Source organism: Fukomys damarensis, unplaced genomic scaffold, assembly GCF_012274545.1.
Source record: "Fukomys damarensis isolate Sample0158 unplaced genomic scaffold, DMR_v1.0_HiC HiC_scaffold_19, whole genome shotgun sequence".
Classification (NCBI taxonomy): Eukaryota; Metazoa; Chordata; class Mammalia; order Rodentia; family Bathyergidae; genus Fukomys; species Fukomys damarensis.
This window is the reverse complement of record NW_022900931.1, coordinates 12,296,132-12,311,631: the sequence shown is the minus strand read 5'-3', so window position 1 is coordinate 12,311,631 and position 15,500 is coordinate 12,296,132. Positions and strand designations below refer to the sequence as shown.

At 35.8% G+C, this 15,500-nt stretch overlaps 1 protein-coding gene across 1 annotated transcript in view; it reads right to left on the bottom strand.

Moving 5' to 3' along the window:
* The window catches only part of Atf7ip (activating transcription factor 7 interacting protein), a 109,024-nt gene extending 94,318 nt beyond the window's left edge, over positions 1 to 14,706 (bottom strand). The window contains exon 1 of the mRNA XM_010638416.3: positions 14,504 to 14,706. The gene's annotated coding sequence lies outside the window, so the exon portion shown is untranslated. The remainder of the gene's footprint in view (positions 1 to 14,503) is intronic.
* Between the last annotated feature and the right edge of the window lie 794 nt (positions 14,707 to 15,500).

Sequence of the window (15,500 nt, the reverse complement as noted above, 5' to 3'; positions counted from 1 at the left end):
AAAAAAACAAAAAAAAAAAAAAAAAAATGTGTAAACCTATGTTCTTCAGTCATATTTTAGTAACCTATATAGACAAAAATGATTCCTTTATGTTCTTTATTTTCTATTTCTCAAGATACAGGTCATTTACAAAAGTTGATTTACTGTTATAATTTTTACATGTAAGCTGCCTTTCAAATCTTTTAGTAATTTATCCAGTGAGTGCTTGCCACTTAAGTAAATTACATATCTGATTACTTTTTGTAGAAGTTCTGACATCTATGGATAATGAGTTACCTGAAAGGCATTAGAATATTCTGGTTCCTTACTGTGAATCCCAACCTAAAACAAAATCTATTATCACAATAAGCAATATTTGTAAAATATTAATGTAGGCACAATGGAAAGTAATTGTCTACATTCAATGGTGGTTGAACACTGAATTCTAATAACTTTATCTTTAAAATGTAACATTTGTCAGATAAATCAATAAAACATGATTCTTAACCCCAGGAAGCAGATATGGCACTACACAAGCAATTATAAATGTAAAAGTAGACAGGAATAATTGCCTTTAAAAGAGATTTTAAAAATTAAAGAAAACAACTTTCTACATGATAGCATACTTTATCAGGCATATAATATAGGTAACACAGGAGGTTTGATTCTTATGATAAAAATAGGAATGTATATCAACAAAAGCTATTTAGAGTTCTAACTATCTTCTTTCTTACCTCTGAGATTTGGAACACGCTCTTTATTTCTTATACATCTAATATGCTTCCAATTTATCCCTTAAAATCCAATTCCTCTAAGATTTCCTTCATTCCTCCCCCATCAGAGTCCCAATTCTTGTGCCCTACAATTATCTACGACTTATCATTTTCCACAGGAAGCTAGTTTTATTTATTACTCATTAACCAGGAAAGTTTTGCCTACATATAATATACAACCATAACTTTTTTGACTCATGTATACAATGTCATTTCTTAATCACATTTAAAAAAAATAAAGGAATGTTTAAATCACATTTTTCAGTAATGAACCAGGGCTTATGTGTGCTAGACAAGAGCTCTACCACTGAGTAACATCTACCACTATGTTATTTTTTATTTTAGCACAAGGTCTCATTAAATTACCCAAGTTGGCCTCAAACTTATAATCCTCCTACCTCAGCCTCTCCAGTAGCTAAGATTACAGGTATGTGCCACTACTTTCACAAAAATACAAATAGTTGCACAGAAATATAATTTCAATAAAATAATGCAAACAGAAACAACTTTAAAATATGCATTTTGGCAACTGTCACTCCGTTTATCCTCAGGCCTTCCTTTTAAATTAAACAAGTTAACAAGATCAACAAGACTACAAAAGTAGACCCAAGGCAGATGAGCAGTTCCCTGCCTTGTGCAAGCAAGTAGGTCCTCACAGAAGCACAGTATACTCACAAAAGGCAAAACCACCGACCAACTCCAAGGCAGCTGTACATTCTGCTTCCCCATGGCAGGAAACAGGAGAGGCAAGGACTAACCAACTTAATCCTGGACAAAACATAGGGAGAGAAAGCAGCAAGCAGTCGCTACTGCAGCCATTAAGTCCAACAGCCCACTGGAACACCCATGCTGGAACCTACATCCAGCAGAGCCCAGAGGGCTGCTCATGTTCTCCATCTACAAATAGAATGAAGAATCTGCACTGGTATCAAGGGTAACCACAATCTGGGAAGAGAGGGACCTCTGTGCAAGAAGTATACCTAAAAAACTCATAGGCCCTCAAGCTAGGTGTAGAAAATTATGAATGGTTAAATCCCAAGACTGTAGCTTAGCTTGTGGAGAGACACCACTCATTCAATAACAGAAGAATTTTATATTTGAATCAATCTTTCTAGTTTTCTTATATTATTTTTCTTTCCTTCATTGGGGTTTCCAGAGGAGTTCTCCCTTTTTTCCTCCTCTTCAGTTTCTTTGCTCTACTATTCTCTTTTTCCATTTCATTTCAACTCCTTTCTCTTTTCTTATTTTTTATTTCCTGTATTTGCTGTCATTTTCCTTCTTTTTCTCATTTGTTCTTACCTGTGACTGTTCTCTATCACTGTTAATTTCCTTCTACTTCTCAATAGAACCCCGTCTGTCTTACTTTTCTCTCCTCCTTGTCATATTCCATTAATTTCTCAAATTTTGCTTTTTTTCATCCTCTGGTTCCCACCTCCTGTACCTTTACAAGTCTTATTAAGTTTCATAAATTTCTAGGTAGCTAGTTAACATTACAAGATTGCTATTGAATACTGTTCTACTATAAGTAGAGATAAAAGGTCTTCCTAAAATTTAGAACATATGGGCCGGGAATCTAGCTCAGTGGAGCCACTGCCTGCCTTACAAGCGCAAGGTCCTGAGTTCAATCCCTGGTACAAAAAAAAAAAAAAAAAAAAATTAGAATATATTTACTATAGGTTAATGGTAAGTCAATATTTGCCATAGTGCTCATACTATAGTTAATTATAGATCTCTTTTTTTAAGTGTGGTACTTTTTTCATCTCTAGGGTGTGTCAATATCAATCCTCAAGTTCGTATGTGACACTATAATTGATGCTGATTTTATAATTATAGCCAAGGTGACATACCTGTTACTATTAATTGGTTTTCATGTGATACCAAAATGGGGATTGCCTTGGGGTCATTAGCATTATTGTGGCTCATTGCTAGAAAACTTGAAACTGGGCTAAATACACTGAAACTTCCCATCTCAAATAAATGGAGAAGACTGGATCCTGGGCAAACATTAAGTCTGTTACATCCAGAGGACAACACCAAAAATTAGACATTAACAAAAAAGGTCTCCAAACTAAGAACAAAGCTTTCCTCTACAATCAACCCACAATCCTCAAAACACACACACACACACACACACACACACACACACACACACAGAGCCATACACACACAACAAATAAAAGCAAACAAGCAAACAAAAAATAGAAACATGAGAAGTCAAGCCAACAAACTACCACCCAAAAACTACAAGGGCCACTGAAGGAGAAGATACCAAAAGCCATTTCACCCAAATTATTCAAAATGATATCAGGGAAGAAAAACAGATCAATAAGGCATTTGGCAAGCTCACAGAAGATGTAAGTAAACAGATACTGGGCCAAATAGGCTAAATAAAGAAAACTATCAGCCAGCCTATAAAACACAACAATGAAAAGCCAACAGAGCTAAAGAAACGATGACAATGTATAAAAAGGGCTCCAATAGAAATTCAGGAGATTAAAAACTATCAAAAGTCTGGGCAGAAGTGAACATGTAAGGACAGACTGAAAGAACTAGAAAACAGGGCTGTTGTCAGTGATCAATTAGTGAGTGATACCATAAAAACAAAAAAAAAAAAAAATGAAAAATGGATCCAATCACTCCTAGATGGCACAAATACTAATCTAAGATTAACTGAAATTACTGAAGTCAGAAAACAGTACAAATAGCATAAAAAAATAAAACTTACTAACTGAAATAATAGCAGAAAACTTTCCAAATAAGGGAAAGAAATCAAAATATCATAGTTGGCTGGCATGGTTGCACATGCCTGTAATCCTAGCACTTAGGAGGCTGAGGCACGAAAATTGCATAAGTTTCAGAGCAGCTTGGGCTACATAGTGAGTTCAAGGTAAGCCTGAACTACATATTGAGACACTGTCTCAGAGAACAAAAATAAATAAAACCAAAGTCAAAATCCCAGATGTTCAAAACAACCACAGAATCTTAAAAGCAGCTAGAGAAAAAGCAACAAATCACTTAAAGAAGTTAACTCAAACTGGACATGATGGTGCATGCCTATAATCCCAGCACTGGGGAGGCTGAGGCAGGAGGATCACTGTGAGTTTGAGCCCAACCTGGGGTACAAAGTGAGTTTGAGGCCAGCCTGAATGACATAGTGAGACCCTGTCTCAAAAATCAAAACAAAACAAAACAAAAAAACTAAAAAGTCAACTCGATATAATTACAGAAGACTTCAAAACATAATACTTAGGGGCCAGGGATGTAGCCCAGTGGTGTCACGCCTGCATGGCAAGACCAAGGTCCTGAGTTCAATCCCCAGTAACCCCCCAAAAATAAAAATATTAAAAACAATGCTCCTGAAAGTCTGAAATACAGTAATAATAGTTTTTTGGGTTGTTTTTTTTTTTTGGTACTGGGGATCAAACTCAGGTCCTTGCATTTGTGAAGCAGGCAGTGCAACTACTGAGCTAAATCCCTGGCCTGCAGTAATAATAATAAGGAAAACCAACATGGATACATGCTATAGAAACAGATTGAGAACTGAAAATTATCACTGATATTATAAAAAAATTATAACGAGACTGAGGCAAATTTTTTAAAATGTAATAACCAAAATCAAACACACCTAAGAAGTCACTTCTTGAGTGCTAGGCACAATAAAATTAAATATTTGTTTTTTAAAAAACACACATACAAAGACCAGAGGAGCCAGTGATATGTTACAAGCCATAGAGAAAATAATTTCCAATCTAGTCTGATATATCCTAGAAAAATATTATCAAAATTAATGGAGAAGCCAGGAGTGGTGGCACATGCCTGTAATCCCAGCACTCAGGAGACTGAGGCAGGAGGATTGCTGTGAGCTCGAGACCAACCTGTGCTACATAGTGAATTTCAGTTCAGTCTCAACTACACAGTGAGTCTCTCTCTCTCTCTCTCTCTCTCTCTCACACACACACACACACACACACAAAATGATGGAGAAATAAAATATTTTTATGATAAACAGCACCTAAAGAAATTCATGCTCACTAAATTATCACTCCAAAAACTTCTGAAGCATATCCTAGAAAAAGACAAAATAACAATGACAAAAGGTCTAACAGAATGAATGCACAAGGTAGAGTAAACAGTTAAGCCGAAGTGAGAGATAGGAGATCAATAAAGGAAAAGAAGGCAAAGGCAGAAATAAATCAATAGCTATCAGGAATAATTCTCAATGTCTCAGTTCCCTATCATAAGACACAGACTAGCAGAATGGATCAAGAAACAAAATCCAAAGGTACGCTGTATATAAGCAACACACAAACACAAATAAACACAAAACAGTCTCAAAATCAAAAGATGGAAAACAATACTTCATATAACAGGAACCTATAAAAAAAAGCAGATGTAGCTATCCTATATTTATACAAAGTGGGCTTCAAAATTGATCAAAAGACACAAAGAAGGTCACATATTAAGAGAACAATCCAATAGGAAAAGATAACAATTATTAACATATATGCACCAAACAACAGCACATCCAACTTCATAAAACAAGTACTACTGGACATAAAAAAAGATAAGCATAAATATAACTATAGTAGAGGACTTTAATACCCAACTATCACAAATAGATCAACTACACAAAAATACAACAAGGAAATAGCAGGGTTGAACCTAATCTTCAAACTAATAGACTTAATAGATACAGTGTTTTATCCAACAACAGAATACACATTCTTCTCAGCAGCATATGGAACATTCTCCAAAACAGACTGAATACTAACCAATAAATTAAACTTAAGTAAATATAAAATAATTGAAATTATACCAGGCATATTATCAGATCAGACCACAATGGAGTTAGAAATCAACCACAAAGGAAAACACAGAAATTACGCACATGTATGGAAACTAAATAATACTCTTTAACCCAGCTCCTTAGACCACTCACTCAGCCATGCCACCCACTATAAAAAAATACACTCAAACAATGAAATACAGGAAAAAAAATTAAGAAAGAAATGAGACAGTTTCTACTATAAACAATAATGCCAGTAAAACACATGAGAACTTACAGAACACAATGAAAGCAGTCTTAAGAGGCAAGTTTTTAGCTATGAATTCATGCCCACATCACAAAAACAGTGAGTTTAAATAAATAACCTAACAATGCATCTCAAAGTCCTAGAAAAACAAGAACAATCCACATGCAAAGGTAATACAAGGAAGACCATTATACAGATCAAAGCAGAAATCAATGAAATGAAGACCAAAAAAGAAAAGGAATCAGGATGGTTCTTCGAAACAATAAAAAATAGTCAAACTCTTAGCCAATCTAACTAGAAAAAGGAGAGAAAAGACTTCTTCAATCAACGCAATTAGAAATGAAAAAGGTAGCAGGTACATGCATGTACTCCCAGCACTTTGGGCACTGAGGTAAGAGGGATCTATGCATAAGTCTGAGGTCAGCCTGTGCTACATAGAGAATTTAAAAGCAGCCTGAACCTCATAGGAAGACCCTGTTTCAAAAAGAAAAAATAAAACATGAAAAAGCTGCAATCACAACAGACACTGGGAAAAATAAAAAAGATTGTGAATAACTACTCTGCAAAATTGTACGTTAATTGAAAAATTCAGAAGAAATAGACAGATTCTTGGGTACCTATGAATTACCAAAACTGAACCAAGAAGATTTAAAAACCTTGAATGAGGCCAGGGATTTAGCTCAATGGTTCTTTCATCTGCCTTGCAAGCCCAAGCACAAGGTCACGAGTTCAATCCCTGGTACCAAATAAATAAATACCTTGATTAATCCAATGACAGGCAATACAATCGAAGCAGTAATTTAAAAAACCTACCAGAAGTACACAGGCCCAGGTAGCCCTGTGATCCAAGCGTGGGAGCTTGAGAAAGGGCACGCAGACGCCTCCGGTAGTTCTATCACAGGATGCAGACACTGAAGGGCTGGCCTTCTGTGACTCAACTGGACCCTATACAGCTGTAACACGCCCGTGCTTCGAGGCTGGCTAGGCTCTGAGAGTGCTACAGAGGTTGCAGGAGCACCTCTTGGAGCTGGAGGAGGAGCTACACACCCGAAGTCTCACCCCCAGCCTCCATGGCAACTAGAACTAGGAGCAGGAAGCCAATGCAGGCTGAGGCATCCTGACCACCCCCTCCCTGTAGATCCAAGAGATTTTTTAGCCTCCAGTCTTCACCCCAGATAAATAGCTTTAGAGCCTCCCAAGAAGCAAGCACACTTGAGCAGTGGAGGACCAGGAGGAGAAAGAGGCAGAAGCAGCCTGGCTGGAGGATGAGGTGTGGGAAGGGCTGTGTGTAGAGCCGCACCAGCTATATCCCATTCTCTTTCCCATCTTCACTATAATTTATACCTGAATTTCCCACCAACTCAATGAACTTACAGTCACGCTTCAAGAGGCAGCCTGGCTGTTACATGCATGTAATGCCAACACTAGGGGAGGCTGAGGCAAGAGGATTAGGAGTTCAAGTTTAGTTTGAGAAATTTAGCAATTTAACAAGACCCTGTCCAAAAAAAAGAGGAAGAAATCTACCAAATAACCAAACCCGTGTCCAGATGAGTTCACTGCTGAATACTGTAGCTTCAGGGAATCTTTAACATGGTTCTAATACCAATACTCCATAGCTTTTTAATGAAAATGAAAGAAAAATAGTACTCCCAAGGTCATTCCTAAAAACTACCATTACCCTCATTCCAAGACAATCCGACCAAAAATGAGAACTATCCACCAATCTCTTTAGTGAATATTGATGCAATATACTAGCAAACAAAATGCAACAAATCATCAAATCAGATCAAGCAACATGACCAAGAAGGTCCCATCCCAGAGATACCAGGATGGTTCAACATAATATAAATTGATAAATGTAACAATCACACAAGCATAAGCAAAGACAAAAATCATATGATCATCTCAATAGACGTAGTAGAAGAAAGCCTTTGACAAAATCCAATATTCTTTCATGATAAAAAACACCGAAGACAACAGGTACAGAAGGACCTTAACTCAATCTCATACACTGGGTAGGGTGGCACATACCTGTAGTCCCAGCACTTCAGAGGCTAAGGCAGGAGTATCGCTGGGTGTTCGAGAGCAACCTAGGCTACATAGTGAATTCAAGGCCAGTCTGAACTACATAGTGAGACCCTATCTCAAACAAATAAACAAAAATCACATAAGTGCAATCAGACAAGAAAAAGAAATAAAAGGAATAAGTCAAATTATCATTACTGGCAGATGACATGATCCTTTACATAAAAGTTCTGAAAATATCCACCAAAGACTCAGAATAACTAACATCAGTAATGTAGGACACAAAATCAGCACTCAAAAATCAATAGCAGGGGCCAGGATTTAGCTCAGTGGTTCCACCGCCTGCCTCACAAGCACAAGGACTGGAGTTTGATCTCCAGTACCAAAAACAATCAAAAACAAAAATCAATACCACGTACACTAATAATGAACCAGTGAGAAAGAAATTAGGAAAAAATTACCATTTATGTTAACACCAAGAAAAATTAAATACTTAGGAATTAACCTAAGGAAGGAAAGAACTCTACAGTGAAAACTACAATACTCTGAAAAAGGAAATTGAAGAGAACATCAAAAACGTAAAGATAGCTCTTGTGCCTGAATAGGCAGAACTGATATAGTCAAAATGACAGTAATTATGAAATTGAAGTATAGATTTAAAGCAATCTCCACCAAAATACCAACAGCATTCTTCACAGAACTGTTAGAAACAATCTTAATATTCACATGGAACCAAAAGAGACCCAGAATAGCAAAGACAACACTGGGTAAAAGAGCAAAGCAGGAGGTATCACAATCCTGGACCTGAAATTATATTACAAAGCTACAGTAACAGAACTAGCATGTTACTGGCACAAAAAAAAAAAAAACACTACCCAGCACACTGAACTGTTTGATCTTTGACAAAAGGGCCTAAAACATACACTAGAGGAAAGGTAGCCTCTTTAATAAATGGTATTGGGAAAAGTGGCTACCCACACTCAGAAAATTGACTGTAGACCACTATCTCTTGCTATTTAATAAACTAAAAGCTAAATGAATCAAAGAACTAAATGTTAAAACAGAAACATCTGACTTGATAGAAGACCAGACAGGTAAAACTTTGAAGTCACAGGCATAGGTAAACACTTTCTAAACAGAAGTCCAGTTGCATAGGAAAATGGTTCCAAGAATCAACAAATGTGAATATACAAATTAAAAGGATTCCGCATAGCAAAAGAACCAACCAACAAAGTGAAAAGACAACCTACAGAATGGAAAAACTTTTGCCAACTATTTCCTCAGACAAAGGGGCTAATATCCAGAATATATAAAAACTCAAAAAATTAGATTTCTCAAAATAAAAAATCCAATAAAAGTTGTAGCTCAGTGGCACCACACCTGCCTGGTAAGAGCAAGGTCCTGAGTTCAATCCTCAGTACCAAAAAAACAATAAAAAACAAAAAACTAGCTAACAAAAAAATAGGCAAGTGAAATGGACAGTTCACAGAAGTACAAATGGCTAATACATGAAGAAATGCTTAACATCACTACCCTTTAGAGAATTGCAAATTTAAACACTGAATTCCATCTTATCCCAGAAAGAATGGCCACTATCAAAAAATCAAATAGCAACAAATGCTGGCAAGATTGTAGAGAAAAAGGAATCCTTCTACACTGTCATCCAGAATGTATCCAACCATTATGGAAATCAGCATGGAGAGTCCTCAAAAAGGCTAAAAGAAGAAATTCCATTTGTTCCAGCTATTTTACTTCTAGGTACCTTCCCAAAAGAATTTAAAACATCATATTATAGAAATATACATATCCATGCTAACTGGCACACAATTCATAATAGCTAAATCTTAGAAGCAGACTATATGTCCATCAATAGATGAATGGAGAAAGAAAATGTGGCATTTATACAAAATGGAGTAGTACTCTACCATAAGAAAAAGTGGAGTAAATTCTAGGAAAATGGATGAACCTTGAAACCATAATATTAAGTGAAATACACTAGACACACAAGTTTAAATATCACATGGTTCCTCTTACATGAGAAACCAAAGATATAAATACAGAGCAAAATAAAAGACAATAATAGGAAGTAGGGAGATATTGAAAGAGGAAGGGGATTAAGAAATGGAGGGAGGGTGGAGAAGGGAGGGAAAGGGAATGAAAAAAGAAATTAAGATGTGTCTTGTACAAGTACTAACTCCACACAAAGAATGTAAACATTATGTACTACAAGAGTAATAATAAAAAAACTTTTAATGCTACAATGACTATCAAAAATTAAAAATTCCAAACCTTGAAATGGAGGTACTGTACATTAATTGGCAGACTATGTGCTTGGCATACAGACCCTAGGTTCAATCCAATAGCATCCAAAAACAGAAAAAAACAATTCTCACAAAACTAACTGATCATGATTTAATATCTGTAAAGGCAGGTGGAAGAATTCTATCAAAGAACATAAAGATTTGTGATACATTGAACTTCACTCACAAATCACAAACACAAAGCTATAAAAATGGCATTTCAAAGAGCAATGAAGAAGCACGTCCAACCATGGCCCATGGCCACATGTAGCCCCGGACAGCTAGCAATGAAGCAATTATTGTGTGAGAGTTTTAGCTATATTTTTCATGGCTTGACTGCCTAGTACTCCAGTGAAGACTACACAGGCAACAGGGAATGCTGTTTAGGAAAGGACACAGAGCAGTGCTAACTTGTCTCCTGAATCTGCTATACTCCTTAGCCTGATATACAAGTTTCAATTTTTTTTTTTTTTTTTGGTTTTTTGAGGCAGGGTCTCACTATGTAGTTGAGGCTGATCTGGAATTCACTATGTAGTAGCCCAGGCTGGTCTCGAACTCACAGCAATCCTCCTGCCTCAGCCTCCTGAGTGCTGGGATTACAGGTATGCACCCGGCTTTCCCAGTATTCTTAAAAACAGTACATGGAGAGTATAAAAGTCATGTACCATATCATGAATACAGAGAAAAAGTATAATAAAAATTCACTCCAACTTAGATTTAGTGTAATTTTAAGCAAAGTCATTAATTGGCTTTTTTAAAAAAACAAAAATTAAGCAATTAATTTAACATACATTTGCAAAACAAGATTAGCTGAGAAAATTATGAAAAGGAGTTGTATTGCATTTATGCAGTACACAGCATTACAAAAATATACTACTATAAGAAGGTCCTGAGACAGTTAACCTGTTACATACTGCTTTGAGAAACTAAGAGAAGCTATAATTTTTCCCAGAAAAAAAGCACTTTTGCACACCCACATAAAATTGCATACATCAGGAGATCTGTGTAACTCTTCAAACTTATGAGTATGAACTCGTAGAGGCCAATGAATCTCACATTAAATATCCCTGGTGAATGAACCATAAATGTTTGCTCAAGCTCAGTAAATAAGCTATGATCAAGAGAAACAACTAAAACAATAAGAAATGGATAGAAATGGATGAGTGGCATAAAATTCTAAGAAAATTAGATGATTAGAAAAAATGAATGCTAACAACCCATCTTTATACACAATAGATGAAAATATATCTCTTTTTCTTTTTTGGTACCAGGAATAGAACTCAGGGCCTCACACCTGCCAGGCAACTGCTGTGCCTCAGCCAATACATCCCCAGCCCTACACATTTATATATCCATGTAAATAAAAAATTTTTAAGTTCATTAAAATTTCCTGAAAAAAACAGTTCTAGAAAAAGTTGGAGAAATAAAGGAGCAGTTAGTTCATCACACAATATTTTCTCTGCAGAAAGGAAATAAGAAAGTATATATAATATTGGAAAAACAACTTTATTACTCAACAAAAAGCTAATGAGCTACCATAACTTTCAAACACCTAAATTGATAGTGGTATGAGAAATCAATTTGTAAATTAAAAACCGTTTGAAACACTAATTTCAAAGAAATAGCCTGAATTACGGATCATGATCAAGTAGAAGGATGTTCACTATAGCATTATTTATAATAGAGGAATGATATATAGCCATTCAAAAACATGTTTGAAAAGAATACTTGATAGTTTGGGATATTTTCACAGCAAAGTATCACTGAAAACATTTTTAAAGAATAACAAAATGGGAATACATATATTCATAATATAACATAAAGCTTAAAGAGCAAGAAGTGGGGCCAGAGTTGTGGCACAGTGATATGTGTTTAGCATGTGTGTATGCCTGGGTCTGATCATAGTATGGGGGGGCAGGGAGCAGAAATTAAATTATGGTCCCATGAAAAACTAAGCAATAAATAAGCATTTATAGATTAATCAACAATAAAAAGTCACAAAAATCACAGAATATTTAGCCTTTCCAAATGTGGCTTATTAATGTTTAATATTTTCCTAATGTTTTATAATGAAAAAGTTTTAAAATATTTAAATAGCCAGGCATGGTGGTGCACACTGTCATCTCACCACTTGGAAGCCTGAGACAGGAGGACTAATTTTGAAGCTAGTCTTGACTACACCAAAATAAATAATTTTGTGATATATATGGCACATTTATATTTAAATCATAAAGGTTTTAATGTGTTATGGCTTAATCATTCATACTGGGGTCTTTTTGCAAACTAAATTTATGTATGAATTACAAGAACTCTTAAAATTTTAAGGAATTTCAGTAATTTGCTCATTCTCCAGGAAGCAAGTCTTAATATTTACATATACTGCGTGTCAAAATATTGTAGCATAACCTCAAACAAAAAATTTCAAAAATATGCTTGTTACTGACAGTACTAAAGAACAACTAATTGATGTTGAATCAAGTCCTTATACATCATTTACCTTCATGACAACAAAACTGTCCTTTTAATATTCATATTATGAATTAACTCTTCAAGTAGCACTTAAGATATTGAATACTAACCCAAGACACAATCACCTGTATATTCAAATGAAAACGTAAGTTTAAATATATAGACCAAAGTATTTTCTTCCCTTTGTAAGTGAAAAGCATACCTTGCTCTAAGATCAGTGTTATTTTGTGTACATACACAGAGATGTACAAAATACAGCATATTCTCAACTCTAAATCACCTGAAATAGCCTGAGAATTCTAAGGTATGATAAGAGTTACTTTAAACTCCCTCAGAAGCATAAAGGGGACAAAAATGCACAACCACATGCACTCTGTTTTGAAGAAAAGTCCAGAAATTATATCAGAACAAATTAAGATTCTGAAGAAAAAAGAAGAATCTTTCCCATCATTACATTCCATCTCATTGTGACACCACTTAAAAATGCACTATCCAAAAATACTCCTTTCAATTACATCTAGTTAGTACTATTGGTGTTTGTTTTAGACAATAAAAGATAACCCAAACAAAGGAAAATTATACAGCAACATTCACTTCACTTGACAACAGACTGAATCAAACTTGAGTTATTAACCAACCAACTGTTGTACATATGAACCACTGATGAAGTTATAAAACCTTTTACAAGTTTTCAGCCTAGTAAGAAACAATTTGCACAATGGAAGAATCATATCAAATCTTACATAACTTCCCCCAATTGTGTTATGTAAGACTTAAATATAACGACATTACTATTTTAAATTAATGAGCACCATAATTACCTTAAATTAAAACCAGGAGTACACTTCCAAATTTGTTTTTTATATCAAACAATTGTATATCACACATACATATAGCAATGTCTACATTTTTTTAAAAACATCAATAGATTTCTTAGTTGATAGTTCATTCCATTTCCTCATAAAGGCCTTAGTATAAATGGGAGTTTTCTAAAAAAATAATAATAATACCCAATAAGTATTACAACTTTAATCATTGCAAAACAAAATGATAAGAAAATAGTCTGATTTTGTTTTTGAAATAATGATTATTACCTAAAGCAATAATGGACAGGTAATCAAAGAAATGAAAACAAAAATTCAAATACTCAGCATTGATTAAAATTACAACTAAGTCGACTAAGGATCAAATATTTTTTAAAGATAATACTTAAGAAAATTGAGATTCCACTTTAAACTACCTTATTATTTTTCCACTATCCCCCAGTACCTCCAAAACAAAATTGTTTCTAAATTGTAAATATTTCACATATCTAATATTACACACGACAAAACTGGTAAAAACAGGGTTAAAACTGCATTTGCAAACATGCAACGCAAATGCACTTCCCTTGAAAACACCACTAGGTGCCGATCTTTACCTCCCTAAATATAAACTTGAATTCAGCTATACAGTAAAAGTGAAATTACAACCGAGAACCACAAGTAGCAATTTTAACCGAAAATTAAGTCTACAACTTCTTGGAGAATCAGAGAAAAAGACAAAGAATTTAAGGTCGGTATATGAGCACAAGATAAGAGAAACGTTTTCCTCTGAAAAATATGAGAATTGGAGGGTAACAAAACGAAACCCCTCAAGACTGAGGAAAATTAAACCTAGAACCCAAATGGCGTCCAACAAGAACATTAGATCTTGAAAATGAATATTGCGCTTGCGCAGCCACCGCCCCGCCAGCTGCACAACTGCAGCTAGAGCCCGACCCCGCATGATCACGTGCTCCCATGCAGCGCCCGCCCGCAGATCCGCAATCGCGCAGGCGCAAACACAACTCCCGCAGCCGCCATAATGCGGTCTTGACTCTTCAGAAATACAATAATAATTTCAGAAAAATGTGGTTAGAATAGCCCCTAGGATTCACATATACCTTTTGGGGCGGGACTGGAGGGAGGGGGAACCAAGTCCCTTCCTACAAAGCCGTCCTGCGCAGCCGTCCCCAACGCAGCCGCCTCAGTCTAGCGCGCTTCAGTCTCCGTGCTGCCGCCACCACTGCCGCCGCCTCCGCAGATTCAAAAACAAACCCGCTTCTCCCTTGCACGCGCCGAGGCCGTTATGCAAATTGTGTGGGCGGAGCTCCGTGGGCGTAATATGTGTCACGCCCACTGCCCTTTTAGCCAATGAGCATACAAACTACCCGTTCCCCATGCAAATCTCACGGTCTTTTATTTGAATGAAGAACTTTGGCCCCGCCTCCTGCCGTAGAAAAGAGAACGCCGTCTGAGGTGGTGGCGCTGCGCAGTGTGGTTGCGTTCTGAGGTATTTTTTGCGTTGAACTTCCTCAATCAGTGAGTAGCACTTTGTGAGCGCCTTCTGTGAGGCTTGAGAAAAGAAGAAAATAGGTGAGAGTTAAACAGCGGAGATTTTCAAAGGCTGAAGTATGTTGACTTATTCATCTTTATTTTTAAATATTGACTTACTCATCTTTATTTTTAAATTCACAGACATCTTTTTTTTAGAGTGTTCTGTCACAGAAATACTTTAAATCATGCGCATCCCCCAGAAGTTGTATCCAAACCTTTCATCCTTCCATTTATGGGCTTGTTGGGTCACTCTTTATTGAAATCCACTGGTGAGTGAAAGAAGTCACTCAACTATCGGTTGGGAAACCAAGGTTGAAGTCCAAGTAGTGCACTTACTTACCTGTTTCTTGGAATAACTGTTGCTCAGTTTTCCCATCTCGAAAATGGTGATAATAACAGTAGTTCAAGTCATTTGAGAGAGCTAAAGGATAGAATAAATATAAATGTGTTTTGCAAACCGAAAAGGGACGAAAAATATTATGTTCTAAAGTTTAATCCTTTAATGTAATTTCTCTCAGATTTACTTGTTCTTTTAAAAAAAAAAAAAAAAAAAAAAAACAAAAA